Raw genomic sequence first — 17095 nt, 5'->3', positions numbered from 1 at the left:
TGGAGTTTGACCTGGCTGTCGCTGTGTTGAAATTATTGACTTCCCCGTGACTTGGGCAGGCTGGACGAAGGACGTGTAGTTAAACTGAAATCCACACCAGGGAGATCAAATGGAGCTGCCTGCTATCTCCTCTGAACCAACCTGCTTTCACCACTGATGCTTTTACAACTGTCTTTAAACGCAACTAAATTCTACAGACAAAGGTACAAATTATCCTGCTGTCCCTCACTCTCGCTGTATGGCAAATGTTTGAATAAGCAGTGTCTCCATTTGCCTGGTATGAAAACTAGAGATCCCAGCATACACCGCGAGGGGAGTTCAACTCTCTGGCTGTGTCTCAATTGACTAATGTGACTTACTCTCCTTTCTTCCTCTCCATACCTTATCTTTCATCGGAAATAATCTGAAAACATTGGAGAAGCACCATGTTGAATGCTGAGCAGGATATTGCTTTCACCAGTCCAGCTCACTCATATCAGCTCAGACAGAGAGGAGACAAGGAGAAGAAGCCATTCTAGACTATGGAGACTCAGCCTGTAGTGTTTGATTAGAGAGGCTCAGAAGCACAAGTGTAAGAGGCCTCCCTACAGCTGTCACTGCACTCTGTGGCGGATCTAAAATAAATAGACAATAGCTAACAGTTAGTGCTATCTGGGATTTCTTGGGACGTCCATACCCTAAACCCTAACCTTAACCCCTACACTTACACTAACCCTCACCTAACCCTAACCTTAACCCTTACCTTAACCATTTTAAATGTCATCTTCAATGGGGTAACATCAGTGTTGGGACATCCCAAGGATCCCGGATAGCACCGACCAATAGTGAACAGCCTCTGCTGTCATTCTCACCTGTGGCCACATGTTACACTCAACAGTTTGTGTTCTACTGTGTTCAGTATGGCTTTTGAACTTTAAGACTTAGACCTTCCTGATAAAGACCTCTTTGGGAAGTTAGTAAACACATGTAGTTAGTTACATGCCTGCCACATTTACACATTGAAGCTATATTCCCTGCTTTTCTGGTTCTACATTTCTTTACGTCAAGATTAGGGGAACTACTATTGAATCACTCACTTTCCTCTAATGTCTTAAAGAAGGGTTTAGAAGTGAAAGTTATTCGAGGCGTGTATGTAGTTAGTAAAGACAAACCTGCTTGGGTTTTGCTGGGTGGATTTAGCGCCGAGCCGAACCATTGTCTGCTGCAGGGTAGAGGTGGACCGATCTATTGTGTTCGTTTGGAGGGGGTGGACTCAAACAATAATGTTTAATGGACCTTGTTACCAGTTCCCTGTAATTTGTTTACTCAGGCCTCCTCCCTGATATTAATCTTACTGCTGCTGTGTTGAACCACACGCACACAAACACACACACTCAACAATTCTTCCTTGAACAAAACTGAACTGTTCATTCATAGACGCCACAACCACATGCAATGTTACTTTGGTTATTCATGTTTTATTACATTGAATTGGAGTACAAAACAGTAAATACATCAAAATTGTATTCAATGAGTTTGGATTAACTTTTTGTTATTTGTTAGTATAGACGTGTCTGTATACATCTGTTTGCATGTGTGTTGGAAGTGGATCATGTAAATATGTACCACGTCTACTAGGGCGTAGCATAAACTGGTTGTGGTGTCCCGACAAGTTCTCTAAAACACACTTTGAGGACCACCAACACTGAGTGGACAGCGAGAGTTGGATGGTAACTAGGTCTCTGGAACTCCAAATATTCCATTGTAAACATTTGAGGGTAACGGATGATGAAAAATAAATGCTTTACATTTATCATTGTTATTCACTTGCTTCAAGTTTGACATTAGGGAAGTTAGAGATGACTATTGGCTATTATATTTGCAGAGTAGGCCTATATCTATCCCTTCCAATTATGTCCCAACCTTTGAATCTATCATTCTTAGAGACATACAGCAATCTCATGTGTAAAACATCAAACAAAAAGTCCTTAGCATCAGAATCAGTGGGAAGGAAGGCCTATTGTATGGTGACAAGCACATATACCGAGATTCCACATTCAGGTAGTCTGATCAATGAATAGTAATTATCTGCCTCCTCTACTCCCCTGACATCCTGTTCAGGAGCAACAGCAGACATCTTACTGTCTAACCTGTTTAGAGAAGAGCTAAGATACTACCCTGAAAACCCAGGGCGTGTCTGAATACTCCAAATTAAATAATTACTATGTCCTCATCTCCTTTCCACTATCCGTAGCCTTGAGCGTGGAATCAGACGGTAAAGTCACAAGATGGGTGAAATATTTCACCTCTATCCAGTGTGTCTTTATATGACTGCAGATGAAAGACAGGAAGCCACTTGAGTCTAATGAAATACACACACACACACACACACACACACACACACACACAGTCTGGTCAGCTGTGGATGCTTTACACAGCTCTATAAAACAACCATGCTGTGCTTTAACAGAGTCACTCAGCTTTGAGGCTGCAACTAGCCTCTTTAGAAAATGTCACAGCAAGCTTTTCCCTTTGACCATATGCTAACAATTATACAGGGCCTAGAGGACCTAGTGCATCTGGTGGCAGTATGTTGTGGCAGGGATGCATCCTTTGGCCCTCTAAAACAGGATGTGATGCGAGCTGCCAGACCTAAATGAATGTGGGAGGAATCTGAGCCCTTTTCAAATTGTACCTTTCCTTTCTAGCTTCTTTGGGCTGCGTTTAAACAGGCATCCCAATTCTGATAGTTTCCACTGATTGGTCTTTTGACCAAATCACTTCAGATCTTTTTCAGAGCTTATCTGATTGGTCACAAGACCAATTAGTGAAAAGAAGATCAGAATTGGGCTGCCTGTGTAAATGCAGACTTGGAGTCACTGATCACCCGATTGGTTAGGTGAACGCAAGGCTTATCCAATCATGCTGACTGATTACTTCCAGGGAAGGGAGGAAGGACAGATGTGTTTTTGAAGTGTTGTTATACGTCCCAAATATAAAAGGAATTATGTGTTTCCTGTTCCCTATGCAGTTTCACAGGAAGCGACACTCACAGCTTTCCTGTTGAACTTAAGGGAGCCCAATGTGGATTCTCCTCCTCCCTGAAGTCTGCAATGGTTCAGGTGCACCTACAGTATAGGATACAGTACAAAACATTGGACCAATCCAATGCTACCGAGGGAAATGAGCCAAAGAGGATAATTGGAATTAGGCTCCTGTGAGGTCCAGAGACAGATAGACGTGCTGTGATAACAACCCTTCCTTCTACTAGCAGACAGACATTCTCTAATCTACTCGAGTACGTCTGAAAATAAAACAATCAACGACACATTTAGGAATTACTCAATCCAGATCCAAGATATCAGTCCAGTTTCGTGTTTGTTAATTAGCAAAGCGACTGCAATTATCCGGAATGAGTTTAAGAGGAATTCTGCCACGTGGCATAATCAGCCGTCTAAAATCCTCTGCACACACACACACACACACATTGACCTCTTGGTTGACTAGCCAGTGTTCAGGAGAGGGGGATAATGAGTGGAGTCAGGAGGAGGGCTTTTACATAGTGTGACAACATGACATACATAAGTCAAAATGTGAAGTGAGACTAATTAATAAAGTTATATCATATGAAGTTATATCATATTTACAGCGATTCCCTTCATCCCAATAACACAACTGAAGTGACTCTATTATAGTTGTTCTCAGATCTCTGTCACTTAGATTATAGCGATGGAGGCTTAGCGATGGAGGCTCCTATTCACTGTGAATGAAAGTATTGATACTGTGGGACTGAGAACAGGAAGTCAATTACTCTAAATGTCGCTCGCCCTGTGGTCTATCCACAAACACACAAACACACACATACCTGCCGTAGATCCTCCCATAAACACTGCATCCTTAAATAGCCTGCCACTCCACTCTCTCTCAACAAGACACGTTCTCCTTCAATAATCTCCCTTCCTAGAGCTCAAACACACACCTGCTATGTACACCTGCTGGACACACACACACACACACGCTGACTCCTGCAGTTGTTGTCCCACAGGCATGGCTGGTGATGACTCAGGGGAGTGCGGTTGGTTTCCTGGTCTCGCATTCCATACAATACCGGCTGTTTTCCTAGATGCGATGCAACAGGGCTGTAATATCTTTGTTGAGAGGTAGAGAACATTTTTGAGATCCCTTAGATACAGTATCTTCAACGCAGAGATGTTGAGCAAGAAACGTCTTGTTATATCTTGTTTTTGTTATGTAACTAACTACTGTGTATTAGGAGTCACTGTCTGTTGTCTGTTATGGAAACATGTTATGGCGAGTTTGTTGGCTAGCCACAGGTCCTTTTTAACCACAAGGATATTTGTCTGTCTCAGTGTGTGAGCTCATTGCCCCCATCACATTGGCAGCTCTTACTTTCCCCTACTTGTCAATGCAGTAAATGGTCACATTGAAGACCACAGATTTTAAATTCTAGTCAGATTTTCACAGAGTAACACGTTATGAATCTTTGCAGCTGGGGCAATGATACAAAACAGTTTTACCATTTCAAGGCAGCAGTTTCCACTGCTGTATACTTTCAGGGTTATTTAGTAAATCTTTATACAGTACAGTAGAAGGACACTAAACCATGTTAGTGCCATTTTACGAGAGTAGCTTTGATTGAACACGTGTGTGTATTGACATGCTTCTCTTTGCTTTAAAGATCAGAGAGATAGTGCAGGTCATGTCTGTTGTGGGGTCAAAGGTTGTTTCAGTGACTTCACCGAGCACTGGAGTGAAACTACTGCTCTTCACAACTGTTACAAAGCTGTTTCCTGTTGGCTCTAGTCCTCCTCCTTTCACCCCCTCTCTTTTTTCCCCCTCACTGTATGCTTTCCGTCTCTTTCTTTTTCTGTCTGAAGGGACTTTGTGTGTGTGCATGTGTGTGTGTGCCTGTTTGTGCACATATGTATTTGTGCGGCCTATTGTCTATAATAATAATTCATGAAATACCAATCAACTACATAATTGTTTTTGTAAAATTACACTAAACAATTACATTTCCTTGTGTAGTCTGTAGAGGAGCCTGTTGTGTGTGGGCCCATAGAGAATGATCAGCCTTGGAGAATCTGCTGAGCCATCTACTGTATAATGACTGCTCTTTGCGGGAGACTGACGTTGCTCAGCAAGTGGGAAAGGGCCACTCACACATACATACAGACAGACAAATGACTCATCATATCAACTGAACTACTGACACACATATACAGTGGGGGAAAAAAATATTTAGTCAGCCACCAATTGTGCAAGTTCTCCCACTTAAAAAGATGAGAGAGGCCTGTAATTTTCATCATAGGTACACGTCAACTATGACAGACAAATTGAGGAAAAAAAATCCAGAAAATCACATTGTAGGATTTTTTATGAATTTATTTGCAAATTATGGTGGAAAATAAGTATTTGGTCACCTACAAACAAGCAAGATTTCTGGCTCTCACAGACCTGTAACTTCTTCTTTAAGAGGCTCCTCTGTCCTCCACTCGTTACCTGTATTAATGGCACCTGTTTGAACTTGTTATCAGTATAAAAGACACCTGTCCACAACCTCAAACAGTCACACTCCAAACTCCACTATGGCCAAGACCAAAGAGCTGTCAAAGGACACCAGAAACAAAATTGTAGACCTGCACCAGGCTGGGAAGACTGAATCTGCAATAGGTAAGCAGCTTGGTTTGAAGAAATCAACTGTGGGAGCAATTATTAGGAAATGGAAGACATACAAGACCACTGATAATCTCCCTCGATCTGGGGCTCCACGCAAGATCTCACCCTGTGGGGTCAAAATGATCACAAGAACGGTGAGCAAAAATCCCAGAACCACACGGGGGGACCTAGTGAATGACCTGCAGAGAGCTGGGACCAAAGTTGGGAGAATGTCATATGGTCAGATGAAACCAAAATATAACTTTTTGGTAAAAACTCAACTCGTCGTGTTTGGAGGACAAAGAATGCTGAGTTGCATCCAAAGAACACCATACCTACTGTGAAGCATGGGGGTGGAAACATCATGCTTTGGGGCTGTTTTTCTGCAAAGGGACCAGGACGACTGATCCGTGTAAAGGAAAGAATGAATGGGGCCATGTATCGTGAGATTTTGAGTGAAAACCTCCTTCCATCAGCAAGGGCATTGAAGATGAAACGTGGCTGGGTCTTTCAGCATGACAATGATCCCAAACACACCGCCCGGGCAACAAAGGAGTGGCTTCGTAAGAAGCATTTCAAGGTCCTGGAGTGGCCTAGCCAGTCTCCAGATCTCAACCCCATAGAAAATCTTTGGAGGGAGTTGGAAGTCCGTGTTGCCCAGCGACAGCCCCAAAACATCACTGCTCTAGAGGAGATCTGCATGGAGGAATGGGCCAAAATACCAGCAACAGTGTGTGAAAACCTTGTGAAGACTTACAGAAAACGTTTGACCTGTGTCATTGCCAACAAAGGGTATATAACAAAGTATTGAGAAACTTTTGTTATTGACCAAATACTTATTTTCCACCACAATTTGCAAATAAATTCATTAAAAATCCTACAATGTGATTTTCTGGATTTTTTTTCTCTCATTTTGTCTGTCATAGTTGACGTGTACCTATGATGAAAATTACAGGCCTCTCTCATCTTTTTAAGTGGGAGAACTTGCACAATTGGTGGCTGACTAAATACTTTTTTCCCCCACTGTAACCCTCCATATCATATCAGCTGAACTACTGACACATATAACCCTCCATATCATATCAGCTGAACTACTGACACATATAACCCTCCATATCATATCAGCTGAACTACTGACACACATATAACCCTCCATATCATATCAGCTGAACTACTGACACATATAACCCTCCATATCATATCAGCTGAACTACTGACACATATAACCCTCCATATCATATAAAATGTGAAGGAACACACACACCTTCCTCTTATTTCCCTTACACAATTCCAAAAGCATCCAAAGCTCTGCTAGGCTAGTGAGCCCTCAGACACAAGAGGTGAGATCACTGCACTGCTAAATACTGTACCTTTACTTTGTTCGCACTTGTTTCCGTGGTGATCGCCTGACACCTGTTGTATGGCATGAGAGGAGGGGGGATATAAGCATTAGACACTATAAATTGAGATTGCTAGGCATTTTGTAGAAGAGAAGTGAGTTAAATCAGAGGAGGATATTGGACCGTTACTTAATAATAATATGCCATTTAGCAGACACTTTTATCCAAAGTGACTTACAGTCATGTGTGCATACATTTTTTACGTATGGGTGGTCCCGGGGATAGAACCCACTACCCTGGCATTACAAGCGCCATGCTCTACCAATTGAGATACTTCTCCCATAGTCTGCCAAATGAAGCCCCACTCATCATTGAGCTCAGCCTTAGCAGCCGAAAGCTGAACCACAACCAGGAAACATCTTTGATGATGCATGTGGAGCATGATCCGCAGCCAAAATATTTCACCCCCCTTTCCAGAGCCATGACATAATTACTGTGTGCATGCGTGCGTGTGTGCGTGCATGTAGACGTGTGCGCATGTATGTGAAAGAGAGAGAGGGGATGATAGAAAGAATGTGTCAGTGAGAAAGAGGGGGGAATGTGTGCTCTGTGTGTTTATGTTACGTTTGACTGGTAGTCGAAACGTGGTAGTAGTGAGTATATGCTTTGTGCATTTGCATGTGTGTGTCTGTACAGTTGTGCGTATAAATGTGAGTGTTTCCAAAAACAAACGATCTACTGGCTGCTCTGTGCTCTTGTTGTAGGACTGAAATACATCTGCATCCAGCAGCTGGCTGCATAGTGATAGCAAAGAGTAATGCATTCCATACTATCACAATAATAAGGCACAGTCAGATCTCAAATCATATCACCAAATATGTTCCCCAGACAATCTCTTTCTGTGACTCCACTATTGGATGTTGACATGCTTTCTACACTGTAATTAAGGATTCCAATTCCACATTTAATAATTATTGGGGTGACCAGAAAAAGAGATGTGGATCAATGTCAAAGTTTTTGAGGGTGTCCGTTTTGACATACAGTACCAGTCAAAAGTTTGGACACACCTACTCATTCAAGGATTTTTCTTATTTTTTTACTATTTTCTACATTGTAGAATAATAGTGAAGAAATCAAAACTATAAAATAACACATACGGAATCATGTAGTAACCCAAAAAGTGTTAAACAAATCATAATATATTTGCGATTTGAGATTCTTCAAAGTAGCCACCCTTTGCCTTGATGACAGCTTTGCACACTCTTGGCATTCTCTCAACCAGTTTCATGAGGTAGTCACCTGGAATGCATTTTAAATAACAGGTGTGCCTTGTTAAAAGTTAATTTGTGGAATTTATTTCCTCCTTAATGTGTTTGAGCCAATCAGTTGTGTTGTGACAAGGTAGGGGTCGTATACAGAAGATAGCCCTATTTGGTAAAAGACCAAGTCCATATTATGGCAAGAACAGCTCAAATAGGCAAAGAGAAACGACAGTCCATAATTACTTTAAGACATGAAGGTCTTTTGACTGGTACTGTACATACAGCAGTTGACCTTTGTTATGGGGTGCTTAGCAGTGGGCAGTGGCAATGCGATGAGAACCCCTGTAATTCGATCCCTTTTGAGTCACTCCTATTACACCAAATCGCCTCCAATTCTGTGCATTGAAATGCCAGCCAATGTATCTGGCCTCTTCTGTGCCTCTATCGAGACATACTGTAAGTCACAAATGTAATGTGGACCCTGAACACATCATCTTGACTGAGTTGCCAGCTGGTGGGAAGAGAGGGGGAAACTGCTAAGCATAACCAGAGACGGAAGAAGAAGTGAGACATCCCACTCACTCATTTTTTTCTGTTTCAATGGAAGTCAATGAACTAAGTAGATCAGACCTAGCTGCTATCGCATCGGTATCTATGGGAGAGCAACACCCTTAAGTGGACAAGAACTGACCATTTAATCAATTGTAAACGGCCTGAGTTTATCCACCATCTTTTGCACAACATCCAGAGTAAAGGATGGCAATTTTGGTTAGATAATAGTGAAATTAATGCTGAGGAGGCTGATTGGTTATTATTACTATATGTATATACTATATTATTCACTGTGGTGTTTTTGCATACATGACTGTAGTATATTCACTAGTGTTTTTGCAGGCATGACTAGTATTTACTGTAGTGTTTTTGCAGACATTACTGTAGTATACTGTAGTATTTACTGTAGTGCTTTTGCGAACATGACTTCAGTATATTGTAGTAACACCTGCCGACTACGGTTAGCTAAAATAGCACAACTACTAGACTACGCCAGTTACTGTTTAATTTAGTCATTAATGAGGGGAACACTGCAACTAGAACTTAAGACAAGTTCATGACAGGCCACCTATTGAGTTGGGTCAACAGTTCTGAGCAATGCAACAGACCAGACAACACCTTAGCAAAAATATACAATTTTTATTACAATTGTAACATAAACATTAGACACAGGCTTTAGGCCTATTAAAGGGAAACAGTACAGGGGCAGATATAAATAAACAAGCAAAGTTTATTAAACCATCGACGATAAGGTTTGTTGTTTGACACAGATAAACACATTAACAAAACTACAGCAAAATGACTTCCATCTGTTATTTCCACTAGATAGCTTTCTGAAATACAGTGTTTCACAGAGATTCAGCTGACCAAGTTCACAAGATGACCAAAAACAGGTACAAACAACTGTACTTCTGATTGTAGAAAATAACAGTTAACCACTGCATTTTCATAAACAATATATATTTTAGAAATACAAATTACTATACTTAAAGACAGTGACCAATAAACTGTCTGGACCTCAAACCAGCAAAGCCTCTCCAAACAAACCAGCTGAAAACAGAGAAGGGCATTATTGCAGTGGCTTTACATAATGAACATCTTGAATATTGTCACATTAATAAACTCACTGATGGTCAACCTCAACACATACCATTCAGTGCTTTTATACATTTGCTGCATTCCTTCCCTAATAAGGGTGCCCAGGGAAACACTGACCGAAACTTTGGTTCCTAGCCTGTCACACAACATTCTTCAATGACAAGATTGTCTGAGTAGAGCAAACCACTATCTGGGTATGTATTATTGGTTTTCTGATGATTGTTGATGATTTAAACCCAAAAGTAGCTGCCAGTTGGTTTTTAATCTTTGTACAGAATTCCCTGCTCGGTGACGTGGCAGGTGTGCCCTCTACCCATCTCTATGGTCACATGAGGACGGTGGGCAGTATGTGGCAGGTGTGCCCTCTATATAACTCTATGGCAAGGTATTTATAAGGGCAAGTTCGAGGGCACTTCCTTTCAGTAGAGAGGAGATGGTAGTGGATGTCCCACAGTCTGCAGTGAATGCCATGCAGGAGAAGGATCCCGACTAATAGTGAAGAAGGTGGACCTTGTTGCGTTTATAGCCAAGTGATAAATTGCACTAGTCAAACTAATAAACAAATAAAAGAAGCTAGATATCATTGTGAAGGCGGCAAATAGATTTGGGGATCTGTGTAGGGATCTAAATAGTACCGTTTTTGCTCTGGCTGGGCCACTCAAGGACATTCAGAGACTTGTCCCGAAGCCACTTCTGCGTTGTCTTGGCTATGTGCTTAGGGCCGTTGTCCTGTTGGAAGGTTAACCTTCACCCCAGTCTGAGGTCCTGAGCGCTCTGGAGCAGCTTTTCATCAAGGATCTCTCTGTACTTTAGTCCATTCATCTTTCCCTCAATCCTGACTAGTCTCCCAGTCCCTTCAGCTGAAAAACATCCCCACAGCACTTTCCTCCAGAAGTGACGCTTGGCATTCAGATCAAAGAGTTCAATCTTGGTTTCATCAGACCAGAGAATCTTGTTTCTCATGGTCTGAGAGTCCTTTAGGTGCCTCTTGGCAAACTCCAAGCGGGCTGTCGTGTGCCTTTTACTGAGGAGTGGCTTCCGCCACTCTACCATAAAGGCCTGATGTGTGGAGTTCTGCAGAGATGGTTGTCCTTCTGGAAGGTTCTCCCATCTCCACAGAGAAACTCTGTCAGGGTGACCATCGGGTTCTTGGTCACCTCCCTGACTAAGGCCCTTTTCCCCCGATTGCTCAGTTTGGCCGGGCGGCCAGCTCTAGGAAGAGTTTTGGTGCTTCCAAACTTCTTCCATTTAAGAATGATGGAGGCCACTGTGTTTTTGGACCTCCAATGCTACAGAATTTTGTTGGTACCCTTCCCCAGATCTATGCCTCGACATAATCCTGTCTTGGAGCTCTACGGACAATTCCTTCGACCTCATGGCTTGGTTTTTGCTCTGACATGCACTGTCAACTGTGGGACCTTATATAGACAGGTGTGTGCCTTTCCACATTTACATTTTAGTCATTTAGCAGACGCTCTTATCCAGAGCGACTTACAGTTAGTGAGTGCATACATATTTGATTTTTTTCATACTAGGCACCCGTGGGAATTGAACCCACAACCCTGGCGTTGCAAGCACCATGCTCTACCAACTGAGCTACATGGGGCCCAAATCATGTCCAATCAATTGCATTTACCGCAGGTGGACTCCAATTAAGTTGTAGAAACATCTCAAAGATGATCAATGGAAACAGTATGCACCTGAGCTCAATTTCAAGTCTCATAGCAAAGGGTCTGAATACTTATGTAAATAAGGTATTTCTGTTTTCTATTTTTAATACATTTGCAAAAATGTCTAAACCTGGTTTTGCTTTGTCATTATGGGGTATTGTGTGTAGATTGAGAAAAAAACTGTATTTATTTTAGAAGAAGGCTGTAACGCAGGGGTGTCAAACGTCCGGCCCGTGTTCCGGATCAGGCCCACAAACGGGTTTAATCCGGCCCACGAGATGATAAAAAAATAAAAATAATAATAATAATATGTTATCATAATTTTGTCAAGTATAAAAATGCGCTGCAAATTTTCAATAAAATAAACTGCTGTTCCAATTGCGTCCACTGGATGGCGCAATAGCAATTGTGTTAAGCAAGCAAACTGTTTATACCGGGGCAGAGCAAGTAGGTCAAGCACGTGCAGCCAATGAGCTACTTTGTTTTGCCTGCGATATTTATTACGGCTTCTACTTTTAACATTATGTGCTTTGGCACCCTCATTGCCCCAATATGTCTCTGTCAAAAAAGAGAAAAGTGGACGCAGAGTGCAGAGTGTTCCAAGAAAAATTGTCATCCTTCTATTTATTCACGGAATTGAATGGGAAAGCTGTATGTTTGGTGTGTTCAGAGCATGTTGCAGTGCTGAAAGAATATAACCTTCGTCGCCACTATGTGAGTCTTCATGCCGACAAATATGACAACTTTCAAGGACAGCGGAGATGAGAAGGGGAATGAACTGTTGGCGGGTCTGAAGAAACAGCAGTCTGTGTTTAGTCACAGCCGAGACATCAGTGACGCTGCAGTGAAAGCTAGCTACCTCATTGCTAATGAAATCGCAGTGGCTTCAAAACCATTTAGTGAGGGTGAATTTGTAAAAACATGCATGATGAAGGCAGCGGAGATTGTGTGCCCTGAAAAGCGGCAGGCTTTTGCAAATATCAGCCTGACAAGAAACACAGTTGCAGACAGGATTTCCGATCTTTCAGTGGATTTGGACAGCCAGTTGAAGCAAAAAGTAAAGTCATTTATTGTGTTTTCGGTTGCAATTGATGAAAGCACGGACATTACAGATGTTGCACAACTGGCCATTTTCATCCGCGGAGTTGATGACACATTGACCGTCACCGAGGAGTTCGTGGAGTTGGTGCCGATGACAGATACAACGACAGCAGCTGATATTTTTACCGCACTTCGTCGGGCGCGCTGGACAGGGTCGGAGTGGACTGGTCCCGCGCTGTCAGCCTGGCTACAGATGGTGCGCCCTCAATGATCGGGAAAAAAGCAGGCGTTGTGACAAAGTTCAGGGAGAAAGTGCAATCTGCAAATGGAGGACGTGATTTTTTGACTTTTCACTGTATTTTGCACCAGGAGGCTTTGTGTTGCAAGTCATTAAAGATGGATAACATCATGAAGGTGGTCATCCAAACTGTTAATTTCATCCGATCCAGAAGCCTGAATCACCGTCAGTTTGACAGCCTTCTCAGAGAGAAAGACCACATCTATGGCCTGCCATACCACACTGAGGTAAGATGGTTAAGCCGAGGTGCTGAGACGTTTCTTTGATTTACGAGAAGAAATTGAACAGTTCATGGAAGAAAAGGGCAAACCAGTGTTAGAATTTCATTCCGCAGAATGGATGCAGGACCTTGCATTTATGGTGGATGTTACAGAGCACCTGAATAACTTGAACAAACAGCTGCAAGGGCGCAACAAAGTTGTCACGCAGTATTATGACAGCATACGTTCTTTCAAGTTGAAGCTGTCGTTGTGGGAGACGCAACTTGCCGGTGGTGATGCAGCTCACTTCCCCTGTCTGAAAAATGTGTGCGCGACCCAACATGTGGCAGACATGAAGCGGTTCAAAGATAAAATAACGGGACTGTTACGGGAGTTTGAGCAACGCTTTCAGATTTATGTTTATATGTTTTTATGTTGATGTGCTATTGTTTTTAATTGATTTTATTTTATTTGTATATTTAACCTATTCTTGACTCTGTGGTTCTTGCACTTGTTTGGGGAACAGGATTTCATTATTTTTTATCTACATTTCTGCCTGAGAAATGACACCCTGATATAGTTCTGTGATCTGTGATATACTTCTGTGAATCACTGAGGCATTGTGTGTTTGTGTGTTCTTTGTCCTCAGAACTTTCAAATAACTTGGTGTTTTATGATTAATAGTGATGTTGTGCTTTTGGACACTGTCCTCAGGCTCCAGCTTTATGTTTATATGTTTTTATGTTGATGTGCTATTGTTTTAATTGATTTTATTTTATTTGTATATTTAACCTATTCTTGACTCTGTGGTTCTTGCACTTGTTTGGGGAACAGGATTTCATTATTTTTATCTACATTTCTGCCTGAGAAATGACACCCTGATATAGTTCTGTGATCTGTGAAACAGTTCTGTTAATCACTGAGGCATTGTGTGTTTGTGTGTTCTTTGTCCTCAGAACTTTCAAATAACTTGAGGTGTTTTATGATTAATAGTGATGTTGTGCTTTTGGACACTGTCCTCAGGCTCCAGCTTTATGTTTATATGTTTTTATTTTGATGTGCTATTGTTTTTAATTGTTTTTATTTTATTTGTATATTTAACCTATTCTTGACTCTGTGGTTCTTGCACTTGTTTGGGGAACAGGATTTCATTATTTGTATCTACATTTCTGCCTGAGAAATGACACCCTGATATAGTTCTGTGATCTGTGAAACAGTTCTGTTAATCACTGAGGCAGTGTGTGTTTGTGTGTTCTTTTTCTTTAGAATTTTCAAATAAACTTGACGTGTTTTATGATTAATAGTGATGTTGTGCTTGTACTATTTTGGACACACTGTCCTCAGGCTCCAGCTTTATGTTGTATGTTGATCGTATTAAAACAAAGAAAACAATCTGAAGTTGTTGTTTTTAAGTTATATATACCATGATTTTTCCGGTCCGGCCCACTTGGGAATAGATTTTCCTCCATGTGGCCCCTGAGCTAAAATGAGTTTGACACCCCTGCTGTAACGTAACAAAATGTGGAAAAGGTGGGGGGTCTGAATGCTTTCCGAATGCACTGTATGTACAGTGTATTGTCCCTCAGGGCAGTTGCCTTGGGCCATTACTAGTCTCTATTTTTACAAATGATTTGCAACTGGTCTTACACAACGCTAGAATGACTGTGTATGCAGATTATTCCACACCCTACATGTCAGCACCCAAAGCCAGTGAGCTCACTCAAATTCTAAATAATGAGTTAGTCAGTGTCAGAAATGGGTGAGTAATAATAAACTGGTCTTAAATGCATCTAAAACGGAAAGCTTTCTGTTTGTTCAAAACATTCTCTAAGACCTAAACCTCAACTGGAGTCGTGCATAAAGGGTGTGACCATTGAGAAAGTTGAGGAAGCTAAACTCCTAGGTATAACATTGGATGGTCAATTATCATGGTCAAGTCATATTGACAAAGTTGTTGTGAAGATGGGGAGGGGTATGTCTGTTTATAAAAAGTGTTTTACACAAATCAACTGTTCTAGTTAAGGTTCTGGTCTTGTCTCATCTTGATTACTGTCCAGTAAAGTGCAGCAAAGAAATACCTAACAAAGCTGAAGCTGGCTCAAAACAGAGGAACACATACAAAACTAACATCAACAACAAACATGCCAGTCTTTCCTGGTTGAGGGTTGATGGGAGATTAACTGCTTCTCTTGTAGTTTTTATATGAAAGATGACTGTGATGGAAATTGCAGATTGTCTGCATAATCAAGTAACATTCAGCTCCGACCCCTCAAGACATTCCACCAGGGGTTTCTTTACAGTCCCTAAATCCAAACGAATTCAAAGCAACAAACAGTATTATACAGAGCCATGATCACATGGAACTCCCGTCTCCCATTACTCAAGCAAACAGCGAAATGACCTATAAATATGGATAAAACATGGAACAAAGGGGACACGCACACAAACGCGCACACACAGACACACTCTAACACATTATTTTTTGTGTTGTATTGTTTGTATAGGGTTGTATTTAACATTTGTGACTGTTCTTGTCTATCAGTATATCAGTGTTTTGTCGCTTGTCATGTTCTGTTTTTTGAGAACACCAGGAAGAGTAGCTGACGCTTCTGCAAAATCTAATGGGGGTCCAAATAAACAGCCGTTTTGAGTCTATTGATCTGTTCCCTTTGGTACTTGTGTTAATGGACACATGTTAATTGTTGCATTTCTTGTGCATTGCCTTTGTTATGCTAACTAGGCCTGCTTTATGGCTATGCTTGCTACTTTTGTTAGCTTTATAAATGTTTGTTTGCTTGCCATGCAGCCACTGATAAATTAGCCTGCTATAGCTTCGGCCTACCATGCCGCATGCTATTGCACCCCCTTTCTGGCTTTTCATTGTTAACTGCTGCTATATTTATGCATAGCTTTACCCATTTATATGTTTAATACATTTGTCATTGATTATTGCCAGTAACAGCCGATTAATTGTGTCCATTGCTGTCATTGCCCATTTATTAATTGCACCTTTCTGTGTCTTTTAGATACAACCAAGTCTCAATTCAAGATGAGTCTCGTGTCAACTGTCAATCATTGCCTGCCATGTATCATCTCCAGTACCTGAATCTAGAAAGCCTCTTAAACTGAACTGCATCTCTGCCTCCGCCTACTCTTTAACTACAGTGGATGGGCATCACCGTAACCCTCACCTAAACCTCAATCAGTTAGTCTTGGAACTGAAGAATATTGTAACAGTGCTAGGAACCAATGTTTTGGTCAGTGTTTCCCTGGGCAACCTTATTAGGAGAGGACATGGAGGTCATGTCCATGTCCAGGTGAGAGCATTGTACCTGGAAGGTCCTTTATGTGTATAGGCTGTGTAGCGTCGTTGCTGTTGGTTTATTTCTGTGAGCAACCATTTTGTGACCATGCTGTCTTGAAGAAATGTTTGGGGTGTGGTTGATTATTCTAAATGGTATGTGTTGAGTTTATTCATGTCTGAAAATATTCAAGATGTTCAGTATGTAAAACCACTGCAATAATGTCCTATTGTTTTCAGTTGGTTTGTTTGGAGAAGCTTTGCTGGTTTGAGGTCCAGGCAGTTTATTGACAGTGCCCTCCAATAAGGTGACTGTCTTTTTAAGTAAAGTCATTTGTATTTCTAAAATTTCTATTATCTAAATGCAGTGGTTAACTGTTATTTTTTACAATCAGAAGTACAGTATTGTTTTTCACTGTTTTTGGTCATCTTGTGAACTTGATCAGCTGAATCTCTGTGAAACACTATTTCAGAAAGCTATCTAGTGGAAATGGCAGATGTAAGTCATTTTGGTGTACTCTTCATGTGTGTTATCTGTGTCAAACAAGCAAACCTAATCCTCCAAGCTTTACTAAACTTTGCTTGTTCTTTATCTGCCTCTGTACTGTTTCACTTTAATGGGCATAGAACCTCTAACGTTTGTTACAATTGTAATATTTGTATATTGCTAAGGTG

This window comes from Coregonus clupeaformis, chromosome 36 (assembly GCF_020615455.1).
Source record: "Coregonus clupeaformis isolate EN_2021a chromosome 36, ASM2061545v1, whole genome shotgun sequence".
NCBI lineage: Eukaryota > Metazoa > Chordata > Actinopteri > Salmoniformes > Salmonidae > Coregonus > Coregonus clupeaformis.
This window is presented reverse-complemented; position numbering follows the sequence as displayed.